Source organism: Passer domesticus, chromosome 2 (assembly GCF_036417665.1).
Source record: "Passer domesticus isolate bPasDom1 chromosome 2, bPasDom1.hap1, whole genome shotgun sequence".
NCBI classification, from domain to species: Eukaryota; Metazoa; Chordata; class Aves; order Passeriformes; family Passeridae; genus Passer; species Passer domesticus.
This window is the reverse complement of record NC_087475.1, coordinates 75,879,753-75,895,930: the sequence shown is the minus strand read 5'-3', so window position 1 is coordinate 75,895,930 and position 16,178 is coordinate 75,879,753. Positions and strand designations below refer to the sequence as shown.

Genomic DNA, 16,178 nt, shown 5'->3' with positions numbered 1-16,178 from the left:
GCCCAAAGAGATGGGTCATCTGGCATGGGGCAACCCATATTATGAAGTGAAAATCTCTACCCTTGCAAATGTTGCTTTTTTTCATGTTTTGGAGGTAGAGAATCAGAAATAGAGAGAAAACCTGTGGCTCCATCTACATTTCAGCTTCTTCAGTCACAGAAGCTTCTTTTCTCTTTTGGTTTAAAAGTTTCCTTTCCTATGTTTCCTTTATTTGAGGATCTGTGAACAGAGAATGCAACAACATTGCTAATGAAAAATACACAAAGAAATTCAAGACTTAAAACTCAAGCACCTCATTCAGATTTTGAATCTAACACACTTTTCAGTGCCTTGCTTCTTCTCTCATTCAAATAATAAAAACCTCTTACACATTCTCCTGGTGAGCAGATGTCCTTCTCAGTCTGTGGGTTTCTTCCCAAAAGCTTTTCTTTGCCTCCTCAAAATTACTTTAGTGCTCCTGAGAGAGGCCAGGAGCCACTGAAATTACACGAGTGTTATATTTATGGTATACATACACATGACCGCCTGTAGCAACAACTGAAAATGTTTCTTTCTTAGGTGAGTCCTAACACAGAAGGAGAAATTCCTCTTCTATTATTTGTATAGAGTCATCACATTTAAGAGAGGTCTATGTACAAGTAGTAATTAACAATCACAATTGTTGACTCTCTTCTAATTCAAACCTGCAGACTACAGGAAGAAAGTTGAGCTGCATCCATAAGAAGAGCAATGTTTCAAGCTTTTATGAGGCATAATTTTTTTCAGTTAATATTTTCAATTCCAGGGTTTTCTGCATTGTTTAAACAAAAACACAATTATTTAAAAACCATATTTTAAATGCTTTCATACAAAAATTAGAATAACACCTCAGAAGAAGAGTCAGACTACAGTTTGACAATAGACATCACAGTAGATTTAATTTTGCATGCATTCTTACTGCAGCCCCTGTCAAGCAGCAAAAAAAGATATGCTATCTGAAGCTCTTGTACTTCACATTTGTTGCATGCAGCTATTATTTTGCTTGGCTTTGATGTTTCACACAACTTTTAGAAGCAAAGAATCTGCTTTGACAACATGACATTTCCCATATGTCCCTTTAGTTGTATGAATGAGAAAACCTTGGCTAACCCTAATTAGCATTGGCACTGTTTGTAATCCTTGCACTGTTTTCTCTACAACATTGTTTTATTAACTTAGAGTTATGAAAGGTTCGTCTTATTGTGCAGAGGACCAAGATCATCATGCTGCTGAGGATATTTGACTTTAAATTTCTGGGGAGAGGTGGTAGCTGAGTCCCACACCTTGGCTACCTGTCCACCTTGTAACTAGGTGGAGGTTATGGCAGGTAATGGTCTGGTTGTAGGCAGATGGGGATTGCCTCCAGGTGAATTTCTCAATTCTACATGCTTTGCTTTATGGGCTGAAGGAGATTTTCAAAAAAGCTGCTCAATCAACAGATGGAGGAGAATAGACTTACCTGAACTGGTTCACATTTTGCCTCTAGTCATAGAAGCTTATTTTCTGTTTTGGTTTAAAAGTCATTGCCAGTGACTAAAAGGAACATAATTTCCTACAGATCAAATTCAGTCAGTCCTAGCTTTTGTAAGTATTACCTCTTCCCACTGAATGGACAAATATATAACCTCTGCATATAATCTGGCATGTCAGAGAGCATGTCTGACATATTGTGTGAGAACAATCTGCTTCGGAGCTAGCCATGGGAGAGTGTTGAGCAGGGTGCTGCTTTGTCACCTCCGGTGCCTTCAGCTCCCTGAGATTCAGGGTTTGGCATGATGTCAGAATGCAGCACCCTGCTTTGTTTACTGGGAGTTGTGCTGCCTCCCAGAGGGACCTGGTCAGGCCAGAGAAATGAGCAGACAGAACCTCATGATGTCTAACAAGGTGAAGTGCAAATTCCTGCACATGAACAGGAACAACCCCAGACACCAAGATATGCTGGGGGCAGGATGCCATTTCCCTTCTTTGCAGCAGGGACACATTGCTGGATCATATTCAACTTGTCCACCATGACCCTTGGGTCCTTCACTGCAGAGCTGATTTCTAGCCAGCTGCCCCTAGCCTGTCCTGGGGCCTGGGCTTATTCCTCCCTAAGGGCAGGACTTGGCATCTCCGTGTATTGAATTTCATGGTGCTCCTCCCTGCCCATTTATCCAGCTTCGTCATGGCCCTTTGAATGGCAGCACACCCAACTGGTGTATTAGCCAGACATATTCCCTTCTGATAATGCTTCTTTTACTTTTTTTGTTTTCCAACTTATTTTCATTCCGTTTTTTTGAAAAAGAAAAATCAGTCTCTCCTGGTTTAATCATTTTGAAATCAAGTTAAAACTTCCATGTTCTGGCATACATTTTCTTCTTTATTGTTTTAAACCCTGGGTAAGATATGCACTGCTTCCAAATATGTTAAGGTTTGAAATTCTCTGAGATTCTGGACAAATACTGAGAAACTAAGCCTATTATTGCACATGTGGGGTTCGAGCCAAGTGCTTTATCATTAAAATTCAGAACTGCTTCAGTAATACAAAAACAGACCCACAAAATACATGTAAAAAAAGATAAAATGAGAACAGCAACAGAAAGAGCTCTTGCTGTGATTTTTTCCCCCTCTCTTGTCTTTATTCTTCAAATTTAACTTTAAAAATAGCAAATGACTGAATGGCTAAAAGACAAATAATTTAACAATGATAAATAAAAGTCACAAATTTAAGCAAAAGCATTTCTTGGTGGAATTGGTAATTGTGCTCTCCTCAATATCCAACCCTTTGTTCCTCTTTTTCCACTTTTTGACTTTTAGTTCACTCATCTCTCCTCAGTTTAACATAACTTTCTTTACTTTCTTTTATTATATATTACCTTTCTAAAGATTGTGTTAGCAACTTTAGTAATATCTTTTCCTTTCTCTATAAAGAATGCAAGTAGAGCAAGGTCAGTGTTACAAATTTCTTCTTCCTTTCCCTGGATGTAAAGCTTGTTCAGCAAAGATCTCTCTCTTCACCCCATATTTGCACACAAAAATATTCAACAGACCATTAGTTTCATAACATTCATTTCTAATACAATACTTTTTATTAGAATACAATAGATACAATATTTTTATTAGAACAGGAGATTTGGAGCATACCCTGTGAATGTTATTTTTTCAGTCAATTGGTCATTTGGTCCTCAATTCATTCTTTTATGCATTCTTGTTTCCCTGTGTAGAAGAAAATGCACTTCTCAATTCTATGTTTAGATACACCAGCATAACAACCACAGCAACTGCAGAAATGTTTTTAAGGTCTTTTGTAACCATCTATTTCTAAAAGCAAAAGTATGGAACAAGTTAATATCTCTGATCAATGGTGATCAACATCCTTTGGTTTATTACTCCTTATTCACTCAGAGTAGTTCAGCAAGGCATCTCTGTTATTAGGGTCGATACATGTATTTAATGAGATTTCCACAGTCCTTCTGGTAGTGTCATTATTTTGACCAATTTGTCAATCAATTAATCCCCTCCATTTATTTTTCTCTGAGATTAAAGTCCTTCTCTGGAGTCTCTTTCAAATGACTGACACTTCTATTTTCTCTTATTTTTCAAAGTTCTCTTTCTTTCAGGATCAGTTAAGAAAATCTCCCTATTCTTACATGTGTATATGCTACATAGTCAGAGTATCTGAGGGAGTTTCAGGTCTGAAACACATCCTTCAGCCAAGTTGAACTTAGTTGGTAAAGGCCTGAAATTGTAGTCATGCCCTCTAGCTCTAGGTATAAAAGTAAAGTTAGTCTCCTTCAAGTAGTAATTATTTGTTTTCTCCCATTTTCTGTGTTACTAAAAAAGATTTGACTGGCATAAAGCAGCTGTGTCCCATTTAAAGGAAATAGAAGCCAACATATTTACAATCAGAAATAAGTCATTCTGAACGAGCAATCATTTTGGAGTCACATTCTTCTAGCACTTCTGCTATAATATCCTGTGCTAAAAATTCAAGACATGGTCCCATCCCACTACAACAGAGTTTTTTGCACTCTATGTGGGGAAAAAAAAAATCTGAAATTAAATATCCTTTGTTTCGGGAAACAGACAAAAACATGAGGGTTGGCATTTTAAATAGTTTATACTTTCCACATAGACTTAGGATCCTTACATATGTTGTATTCTGGTAACAGTGTCTCCTACTATTTGTCTTTCTCCAAGTTTCCAACATACTTTTGTTCCATTCAGAGTGATACTCCCATTTTTCTATTTAGGATTCCAGCTTGCATGCAGAATGTTGGATATCAACCCTTGAATTTCTTTCTAACCCTATTTGCATATGGAACTTCATTCATTCCATGTATTGAACATTGCCTTGTAGCAATGTCTATCTGTCCTATTTTTTCCTTTAGGACTGTAGAATTTTAGTGATTTTATCCACAGTGGATGGCTTCTAGAAAACTCTATGTTATTTCACAATTGTTTGCTTTCCTCTTTCTTGAAGGGTCACTCTTGACCTTGACTTAGCAGCAGCTTGGTCCCCTTTCAGCAAAGCCACAAAGGTAGTGCTCTGAGGATTATTACCAACTGGATGCTCAGTTCCTCTTCCAGCACCTAAGCACATCAGATGCAATTAAAAAAATAATTAAAATACAAGAATGAGTGATGTACATATGGTAGACATGGTGAATGCCTTGTCACCAGATATTGCTCTTGCTAAGAGTATACCTGTGCTCAGGAAGTGTTCAGACAAATTAATGAAATATTAACCTTTTGAAGCTTCCTATACACATGGAAAACATGTCCAGCTCAGGAATTTCCTGAATTACCAATATCTGGGGCTAGTATCCTACATATTATGTTGGTGATAGTGCAATAGGAAGTAAATATTTTTACAAGCAGTTGAAGAACTTCTGAATGTGACAGAGTGCTTTATTTGCCTTTTAACCTAGGAGACTAATCTGTACCACTCTCAGCATTTCATAGGTAACTCTTGAAGTAGGGAACCAAGGAATGTCAGAGAGAATGAGCAAAAGGAATGAAACTCTGTGGTTAAGTTGTGATTGTGTGAGCAGAAGAAAAGCACTCAAATTTGTAGAAACAATGATAGCCCTTGCCCTTAGTGGAGATTATTTTCCACCAGAACACAGAGTGAGGAGATCCTCTTGACTTCTCTTCCCCTGTTCTCACAATTCTTCAGCTCCTTTGCACATCTTATACAGTAAATGTCCAGGAGGAAACAATGTCTGTGGGTTAGTAGCTGTAACACTAAACTTGAGGAAAAAAGAAAATAAAAAACTGCTATTGAGGTTTATATCATGTCAGATATACATAAAGTCATTCATTCTGTCTGGAGGCAGACCTCAGCTATAATTTAATTCAACATATTGCCCTCCACTATGGTCCAGAGAAGAGCAATAAGTCTAAACACAGGAGTACAGAACATGGTCTATGTACAGCATGAACGGACTGAATCAGTCTGTTAAAAATAACAACCTTCAACCATGACCACCATGATCCCTGGGTCTTTCACTGCAGAGCTGATTTCTGTCCAGCTGCCCCAAGCCTGTCCTGAAGCCTGGGGTTATTCCTCCCTAAGGGCAGGACTTGGCACCTCCCTGTATTGAACTTCATGGTGCTTCAACTATATGTAGTGGTTGTCTTCAACTGGATGTAGTGGTTATGAATGGTTGGCACAAAGAGTTACAAATGTTTTTTTCTGTAATTAAGAGACAAGACATGAAAAAGTAAATTTATACTGCCATGAAGCACTTTTTGGTTAAGAAGTAAGAAATCACTTTTAAGTCTGAGTGCAGTTAAATGGTTTAATCAATTACATACGAAGGATAAGGAAGATCCATCAGAAACTTTTAATACAAACATGTCAGACATAAGAGTCTTTGTAACAGAATACTTTAAGCAACCTCTAAAGACCTCTTTTAAACCTTTTTTTTCTTTTCTATTGTTCTACTATATGCTGAAGACAGTGAAGCATTCAGATACAATGATAGTAATGTTATGTAAAATAGGTAAGTGGAGACTGCTTTTGAGAATATCACAACTGTCTCACAAGTATATCACAATCATTCTACTAAAAGACCTATGTACTGGAAACCAGTGGTTTGAATGAAAACCAACCAAAGCACAGGATTAATCTTTGGCTACTCATATATTGAATGCTTAACAAAAGGATAAATTATTCTGTCACTTATCTTAAACGTTACAGGAGTGTAGTATATAGACTTAAAGATGAATTTTGGATGAGATTATACTGATATTTTATTTTATAATGTGTCCACAATTTGTAGTTGAGCAAAGACTTTATCGTACCAGTAGTCCAACTCATACAGATGCTTATCAGTTCATATTAAAGTGTAATCATCATCACCATCAATAAGTTTTCTTTTTAAATTGCAGCAAACTCTGACCGAAATTACCATGCCTAAAAAAAGATTTTCTTATTTCACTCCTGTTTTTCCTGTAGCATTTGTTTTCATGTTACTAAAATTTGTTCCTTAGTTACTGCAACACCATCCTACAGTATCTTTTGTGGTAAAATTACTTTACATTTTTTGCCATGAAGGAGATGTGCCTAGACTTGAAGATCAGTGCTTCCAGAAAAACAATACAATAATAATCTCCTGTACTGAGTTTTCAATAAGTGCAAAATTTGAAAATTTTAACTGTGTGTAGTCAAGGTTTTTTCCTTTGTATGTTTCCCTTCTCTAATTAGGCTCCTCCCATAACTAAAGCCATGTAAGTTAAAAATTAATATTAAAATAAGAGTATAGCTGAAACAGAAAGAGTACCATTAAAACTAAAGTATATGCTTTGGTCCAGTAAAATGCTAACACTTCTGATTTTATCGTACATGCCACTGGAGCTCTATTGACTTGCAAAGCAAGTAACTGTGCATAAATAAACTTTAAATTGAGCTGCTGTTCCATGTAGCAACAATTGCAACAAAAGCTTTTAAAATATGTACGTTGTATGTACCTGAATAATTAATATCTCTTAATGCAGTCTGTGTGTATAAGCAACAAAGAGAGACAAAGAACAATGCGGGTATCTTAATTTTGCTCAACATAAAGATGCTGAGCAAACCAACGCAAGAGGTAGACAATTTTGGCTATGTCAAGGGGAGGAACACTTGTCTTTTACATAGAGGGAAAATAAACTTCTTTGGTGGTTATTCAGGTCTCTTTTAAAAATATTCCTTCGTTTTTAAGAAAGAATGATCCTATGTCAGTAGTATCAACAACACAGTATGGCACAGGAAGTAAATGCTTTTTCAGTATCAGAGATAAAGAAAACATCCACGAAGCCTAAATCTTCTCAGTAAGTGTTATGTTTAAAAAGTTGCTTAACACTAGGAAGTATTGAAGACATGGGAGTGACATTCAAATATACCATGCCTTGTCAGCCTCCACTGTGCCTCCCACAGTCAATGGAAGGGTACATGCTGATCATTCTTCAGAAAACTTAGCAGCTGCATGACTTTATTCTTTAAAATATTTACATTTTATCGGTGAAGGTAGTCTTTGGATCTGTCCCCCACTGGAATTTCTTGTGATATTTTATTGTGTCTGAGCATGATTGTGGAGGCTGAGTTTAGCTAATTAACATTAATGATGGCTGGCCAGATTGCCTTTCCCTGTGCCCCCCATTACTTAAAATCAATTTGTTGGCTTAACATGATTAAGGTTTGCTTTATTTCATGTCTAGTGGTCATGATGACAAAACCAATGGTATTCAGACAGAGGTACCTGCGCCACACCATCTGCTGTCAGCTCTCTGAAGTGACTTAGTGCTTTAATTGAGTGACTTGAGTATTATAGCAGATACATTCTTTGCCTTTTAAAATCACTTCATTCTAGCTTTGTGCAAACCAGGAGTGAAGTCATTTACAAAAAGCCCTTATCACAAAAATCCATAGCAGGTATTTATTCCTTCTTGAACATATCTGCTGGGACAGAGATTTTCAATTCCTCATCATTCTGGAGGCAGTCATTCACTTCATTTTGCTTGACTTTATCCTCCTGAAGTGTATGTCCTTGGCTCAGGACACAGGAGCACACACTGAGCTGCATGCCTTCACACTTCATCCATCGAGCAATGACACTGTCTGGTCCCATTCCACCCCACCTCATTGCTCACATGCAGGCACAGGCTCAGCTTTCCACTTCAAGCCGATAATAAGGTGTGCTCATAATTCGCATGGCAGCAAGTTCATGTGTTAAGCACAGCAAAAACACTTTGTGATCTTTTCAGAATGCAAGCCGGTTGGGCATGTATCTGTTAACCTAATGTTAGAGGGGTCAGCTATAGATCTGTGCACCTGTATCTCATTATACTTCTTGAGAATTAAACTTATTTGAGAAATGAACATCTACCGTGGTAATCAAAGGGAGGTGTTTCTCTCTCCCTCTTTCCTGTGTGTGATACAGTATTGTCTGTTATTGTATACTCTCAAGAAAGTGGAGCAAATACAGCAGTTATTTTCTTTAATACAAGAGGGATTTAAACCCAGGAGTGATTTTCCATCTCTAAGTGCATTAGTATAGTTCCTATTTGGAACTTCAGTGAGGGTTGTTGCCTCTCATTTCAAGGGCATGTTAGAAGGGTTCTGGGCTTTTATTAATTGTTATTGTCATAATTAGCCACTGTAATGGAATTAAGTGGGACCGTGTCTTGTTTGGACTTGTACATAGGGAAAATATAAGGACAAAGCCCAACAAAAAAATCTCACAGTTAAAGGTTGCAAGAGGATTTTGGATTGTTTTGAGCCCTTTGAGGGAAGGGAGGGAAGCAAAGGCAGAGAAGATGTTATTGCAATGTTGAGTTGGTGTCCTTGGACATTTCTGAAAAGTGCATTGCTGGGGGTGGATTTGGATAGGAGTGTTTATGATTGGTGTCTCAAGAGACTGCAACTATACTATGAAAAAGATACATTTTAAATAATTTAATTTATATGGCTGGATCGTTCAGTAACACAAGCATCAAAAGTAATGTTAAAAGTTCAGTCTGAGGAAAATGCGTCCTCATAAATCTTATGCATCTGTTTGGGACTTTCACATGGGGATTTCCAGTCATGTGAAAGATGTGTGCATCTCTAGCCAAGTACCCACCTGCTGACAGGGAGAGTTTGGAATATTTATTGTGGTCATTAAGAATATTCTTTATATGAATCTCAAAGCAAACTAGAGATTATTTCACTGGGATTATCCACTTATTTTTCATAATTAGCAATTTTTAAGACAGTGTATGATGAAGGGGTTCCATCACAACTCCTGAGATTTCATTATGAGGAGTTGAAGAAAGTGAAGAAAGTTACTGATCACAAGTACTAGCTTCAAAGATAAACAGAGATTTTTTTTTTCTGACTAATCATGTAAAATTTGTTTCCTTCCACATTATTAGTAATCTGAGAGGTCCCATTATAATTTTCTGCCCTATATTTCTTTTGGATTTTTTTTAGGTTAGTCTTCCTTTGCATATTAAAAGCACTTTTCAAGCATATATAGCTTAAAGCACACTGAACTTCCATTACATGGATTCATGTGGTGAAATTTTTGTTTCAAATAATGAGATCCTTTTAATCATGTGAATATACTGCTCTTTCTTTCTTTCTTTCTTTCTTTCTTTTGTTCTTTCTTTCTTTCTTTTCCAAAAAATGGGTGTTATAAACTTAAATAAGGCATTTTATTCTAAAGGAGTTCAAGTAAAAATGAACTGTTGACATGGATCTTGTTTACAGTAAGGTCTGACTGGTTGAATTTAAGGCTGTATTTTATTGACATGGAGAACAGCAGGTACATCCACTGGTTTTATATCTATAAAATAAATTAGGCATAGGAAGTATGTATGGATGCAAAGGATTGTATGTATTGCAATATTTTGTCTTAAATCTAGCAATGTAATCCACCTTTTCTTACCAAGAGAAGTTATAATGTAAAGAAATTAAATGGTTAATGTTTGAAATATAGCCATTTGAACTCTGTGAAATCAGCCCAAACCTCCTTCAGGAGTTTGAAGGAGCAGTGAAAAGAGAATGCTTTTCCACATTTCCAGCCTTGGCAAATATTACAAGCAAAGATGGCATGCATGTGTGGGAATGTGTGTGTTTGAAGACATGCACGTTTTTGTGGGCTGCTCTATCCCTCTAATTTTTAAGAAGCTGGCAAAAAATAAGTGCAAAATGTCACAGAGAAAGTCAGTTTTATAAGACTTTCTATGATTCACTGCATCTACTCTACATACAGTGGGCTGGCAGTTGAGAAAAGGAAAAACATTAAGAATATTGTTTTGCAGGTGTTATATCTTTATGCTTATATATATTGGAATGATCCTCTCTTATTTTTCTTCTCTCTTTTTTTTTTTCCTAGTGGCTACCTAGCTACTCTGAGAGAGGACAGGCAGCAGTGTCATTCAGAGGAAATGAGTAAGCAACTGCAGAAATGCCAAGCAGGTACCTTTTGTAAAAATCAGTAGTGGGCCAAGAAAACAAGCAGTGGAGATATTTTGACAAAATTATGATTTTTCCCACTCACCACATCACCACATGCTTTGAAAGACAAGCACTAGTTTTGTGACTTAGTGATAGTGTTCTCTCTGGATGCACACACAGAGCAACATTATTGCAATCATTTCTGGATGCGTGTTACCTTAGTCACTCACTTCTAAACCAGCTCATTACTTTTAATGTTACTGAATCTTTTCTCTAAAGCAGTGTGACATGCACACTTGAATAAATGCCATAATTTCTCTTTGAAAACTCACTGGCATGAATGAAGCTAATGAATTTTGTCTGGCACGTAAGCTACAAGGTAAATGAAATGAAGTTTTTTATCCAATATTTGTTAGCTTTCCATTTCAGATATGAATCTATATTATGCTAATAAATTAGACAATTTTTTGGTGTAATGGAAAATTTCAAGGGTCATCTAAAATTTTCTAAAATAACTATGCACAGTTTGTTTAAATCATAGATAATCATACTGACTGTGCAACTCACATAGCTGGCATCACATGACACCAGCTCATGGGTCTAGATCATCCAACCTTAAGAATCAGAAAACTCAGAAACTGTCTTATTTCTTATAAATGTTGTAATATGTGTCAGTTTTAAAAGTTACCCCCAAAAATATTCTTTCCTTCACAGGAGGCATAAAGAGTACAATGTTCCAGTTCTTCTATTCACCTGGATCCTTGGGTCATGACATCTCTGTTTCACTGGTGTGTCTATTAAAGTCACTTTAGTGTGCCTCCTGCAGCGTTGTTAGTAGACCTTGACATTATTACAATAGGTATCATCCCCCAGTGTCCTTCCATGGGCTTCATTCCTGAGGTGAGCAACTTTTCCCTTCATGTTTCAGCTGTTTTGTAAAAGTCATTTTCTTGTTGTCATCTTTGGGTTTTGGTCAGGCTTTGAAGACGTGTGTGAAATATAGACCAGGAGAAAGCACCATCGGAGGATCAGCTAGAAAAAGAGCAGGGATGTCTATGGAGGCATGAAAAGAGTCTGTGCCAAAAATAATTATTCTTACCAGGTGTAAGGACCCAAACAAGTAACTTCTTCCTACTGTGCTTCTCTGGCAGCTGCTGTTGGGAAATTGATGCTACAAATCTAAAAATTGCTTGAAAGAAGCAGAAAGCAGGCTGAGGAGCTGTGGCCAAATCAATATACAGAAAAAAAGAAACTTTTGAGATTAATCTGGAATGTGGGGCATTTTCTCACTGTACTAATCCTGGTCTTGATGATGAATCTCCTCAGCAGAAAGCTAAGAATCATATTATGAACACTTATCCCTTTGTCCTCCTTTTTTTCCCTACCTGACCATAATGCATTTCTAAGATGTCCTGCTCCCTTCCAAGCTTATCCCTCTCTGAAAGAAGATTGAAGAAATCCTGACTGGTTTTTGGGAACAGCTTTGGCATCATCAGTTAGAAGTCAGCACAACTCAGCCAATTTTACAGTCAGAAGGTGTTGAAAAATGGGTAAAATGAAAGAACTGGCAGCTTTCATGAAATTCTTCTGAAAACATAAATCAGTCCCGTCTGTTCACTGTGAGCAGTTAAATCCATTGCACTATACAAAGAAAGATGAAGTGATGTTCTGGTGGGCAAAGAAAAATCTGTTTTATAGACACTGCCCCCACATCCATTTACTCAGAAACAGATTTTGCTGCTCTCCAGAGTGATCTCTTCTCCCATGAGCTAGCATTGTATTCACCCTTGCTCTTGAAGCATCCCAAAACCATCTGGTTCCTGCTCCCACAGTTCAAGTAACAGTATTAGTCCCAGACCACCACTGTAAGAGCAGATTGAAGGCAGTGAGCTGAAGCCTGTTTGAAGGGGACCTGCTGCAACATGTATGTCAGACAGCACAGGGTGCAGTTGGACTTTTCCCCTACTGAGACAACTTTCCTGACAGCCATCAGAGTAGGAGCATCAGCCAATCTGAGTTTGAACTCAGACCATACATAATGATAGTGCAGACACAACTGTCCAACAGGCAGACCTGTAGAGAACCCCAATGCAATTCTTCTACCCAGGAAGTCACAAAACTGCAGTCCTGAGCTAGAGTTCCTTCAGTCATAGAACCATAGAATCATTTAGGTTTGAAAGTATCTTCAAGATCAAGTCCAACTACTAACCCAGCACGGCCAAGTCTGACACTAAACCGTGTCCCTAAGATGCTGTATCCACATGCCCTTTAAATAACTCCACTGATGATGAGTCCACCACTCCCTTGCACAGCCTGCTCCAATGCCTGATCCTGTTCCAGTGAAGAAATCTTTCCTAATATCCAAACTAAACATTCTCTGGCACAACTTGAGGCCATTTCCTCTCCTATCACATGTTACTTGGGAGAAGAGACCTATGGTAAGTCAAAGCTAGTTAGGCTCAAAATGGTTCAACTCTTTTCAAACTTTTTTTTTTTTTTTAATATAAGGTGGTAAAGAGATCAAAGCAGAGCTAAGAACATAGCAAAAAAAAATCCTTTCTGGGGACAAAAGCCTCAGAAGGATACACATGACCAAAGACTGGATGGAAGGCTGTAAGTCTTAAAAGGGTTTCCACTACGAAATGGAAGCATTAAGATATTGTGACCCTCTATAAAGGGTTTATAGTGTTTGACTTCATAATTCAGGACCAGAATTTAGTCTGGTGTAGACAGAAACGTCTTGCAAAAGGTCTTCTTTCTTAAGTCTTTTTTGTGAGTTACATAATTTCAAACAGAGGGAGAAAAAAACCCCAACCTTTTTAACGGATTAGTGCTTAATTTATGCTGTTACCTTAACACGTATCATCCACGTGAAGCACTGTCAGCTGCAATAATGTGTCCATGTAAAATAATAATCTGAACCTTTTGTGAATGAGTCAGTTGCTCTGTTTGCTTGGCTAAAATGTGGGGGGGAAAAGGGCAGATCATTAAGTCATTATTTTCAAAAGGTTCTTAATTACATTTAGTGCTGGAGAGAGGACAATTTTTTAAAATGGATAGTAAGGCTGCATGGTAACACAAAGGAAAAAAGGTGACTCTCAGCTCTCTGTTCTGAAGCAGGAACTTCTGAGTGTCCCACATTTATTGGGAAGTTCAGGTATAATTTAATAATTCATTCATTTTGCTCATCTGTATAATTTTTATGGCATGAGATGTAGTGACATGTTTCCAGTTCTTCCTAAACAAATCCTGAAAATATAAGTCTACAAATGAATATGTCAAGTAGACATTTTAGAGGCACAAACACAACAGATGTTCAGTTCTCAATATTTTTTCTTTTACATTTCACAATTAGTTCCTTTAGCAGTGTTATAATTTACAAGTAGATAATTTTATTTTTATAGAAGTTTGCTAAGCAGATTTAATTGCAATAATTACAAAGGGATAAAACTGGAACAGGTTACCCAAAGGTTGTAGATGCCTCACCCCTGGAAGCATTCAAGGTCATGTTGGATGGGGCCCTAAGCAACCAGATCTAGTGAAAAATGTCCTTACTGATTGCAGCAGCTGTTGGGCTACATGTCCCTTAAAGTTCCCTTCCAACCCAAACTAGTCTATTATTTTATGATTCTATGAAATTTCTGAGGCTATAATTCTTATCCCTGCTGTGGTGTGTTAATTATCAGTGGAAATACTTTTCTGATAATCTGTGCTGTAAAAACAAAATACAACCTTGCAAGTAGAAGGAAAGATAGGCAAGCTGGTTTACACATTGTGTATATTAATATCACAGCTATCTTCAGGCAAAACTTTTGGTCTAGCACTATTGGGAGACAGTGTTAAAAGTGGGAAGATATTTATTGAGAGCCATAGGAAAAATACCCATACAAGTTTTCAATCTTCCAAGCATGTAAGCTTATTAAGGTAGGCAAATTCTTACTACCAAATTAACTTATATCTTGGTAGCAGTATATGTCCTGACTTGTGATTTTTATTTATGTAATTTTAAAGATTTTTAATCAAAACATGCTTGCCAATGTACTTATAGGCTGCAAAAAACCCATATTTGTCCAAAACTTCTTCCTGAAATACAGGACTGTGTTCCACATAAAGCACTATGTCAGTGCTTGGAATAGCTGTGTTGAAATGCAGCTTATATAAACCAAGATTAAAGTACATTAAGTGCTTTATGTTTTGTGCATGACAGTACAGTTTTCAACTGCATTTTCCAGACAAAAAGGAGTCACAGGAGCTGCATGCGCCTGTCTGCCACTTCTGCTCACACAGTGGGTGGCGATCTCTCTGCTGCATTACAGCATGGTGTCCAAATGGATATGAGCCTAACAAGAGCTGGTAATTAAACATGATTAATCAGGCACATGACTCTCCACTCTGGCCTCTGTGAAACTGTAAACATACTGACGTTCTGTGTTACAACCAGGTCCTTGTGAAAATGCAGATGTTTGGGTCTTGTTGTTGGGTTGGTTCCCACAGATAAAAACTGGGATGTGGCTTGTGCCTGTCGTTCTTTTCTTTGTGCTGCCCAGATATCAAGGCATCCCAAGGCAGACCCCCCAAAAGAGGAAATCCCACAGATTTACAACTATTCACACTTTGGCCACACAGATGCTTGCAGTTCTTTAAGTAAAACACACACAGCACATCCTATCCTTGACAAGGAAAATATGCTTTCACTTGACATATTATGGGGTAATTGAGCTTTTTATGACTTCCAAGTAGCCCAGATAGCATTATTTATGTTGAGGTTTAACTGCTTCTCATATTTGAACTACATTGCCCAGGGGTAACTTAAGTCCCTACGAATAAGTTAGGAGTATATGGTATAGATATCACCTATGAATAAGATAGGAGTATGTGGTATAGATATCACCAGAATATTGGAAGGCAAAGTCAGTATTTCGATAGCCAAAGGGGCAAACACAGGATGGAGAATGGGAGATAGACTCCACTGGGACTGGTCAAACCTCAGAGAGATTTCCACAGAATGAAGTTGTGAATGGCCAACAAGAGAAAAATGTTGTCACAGTGACTCCTAAAATTATTAGTGCTGCCACAGAAAAAAGCTTCACTAGAATTAAGCCTCGCAAAGAATGTTCTCTGCAGCTTTTATTTATTGCTTTTATTATAGCAAATCACTTTTTATAATACTTATTTTTCTGTGTGGAACACTATTAGGCTACACTGCAAATATATATTTGTCTATATATACATGAAAATATAAAGAAATACATTTTCTTTCCTCAAAATGATTGTTCTCTGGAAATCTGATGACTGAAGTCTTGTAAACCAGATACTCAAACCAGGCTGCACAGAGAAGAGCAACTCTGAAAATTCCTATCATGGTCAACCCTGTGCAACAACATGGAAGCCAGTGCTGCATCATGTTTCTGGGTGGAGGATTTGAGGAAATATTTCAATAGCATTTCTCCTATATCTTTACCATTTTTAACCTTACATTCCTCAGCCCAACACACATGTACCTAGAAAGGTCGCACCTCAGTTTGTTGAGAATGAGAACTGAGAGCACTTCAGGACTTAAAGAATGTACATTGGGATAATTTTGCCCTGAAGCTGACCTGAGGACAACTCTTGCACCCCAGTGTTGCTACAGCTAATGAAATGAGCCTCACTGAGCCACTGGCCTCTTATTCATCAAAACCCCAAAGGGCAGGTTTTGACAAACCTGCAAACAATGTGATACTAAACAAAGGCAAGGAATAGGGAAAAAGAAATC

At 37.5% G+C, this 16,178-nt stretch overlaps 1 long non-coding RNA gene across 1 annotated transcript; it reads left to right on the top strand.

Moving 5' to 3' along the window:
- The first annotated feature begins 1,731 nt into the window (after positions 1 to 1,731).
- LOC135295524 (uncharacterized) lies at positions 1,732 to 11,207 on the top strand. The gene is made up of 3 exons (XR_010357651.1): positions 1,732 to 1,902; positions 10,362 to 10,444; positions 11,138 to 11,207. It is a non-coding gene; the product is annotated as an uncharacterized LOC135295524 (long non-coding RNA).
- The last annotated feature ends 4,971 nt before the right edge of the window (positions 11,208 to 16,178 follow it).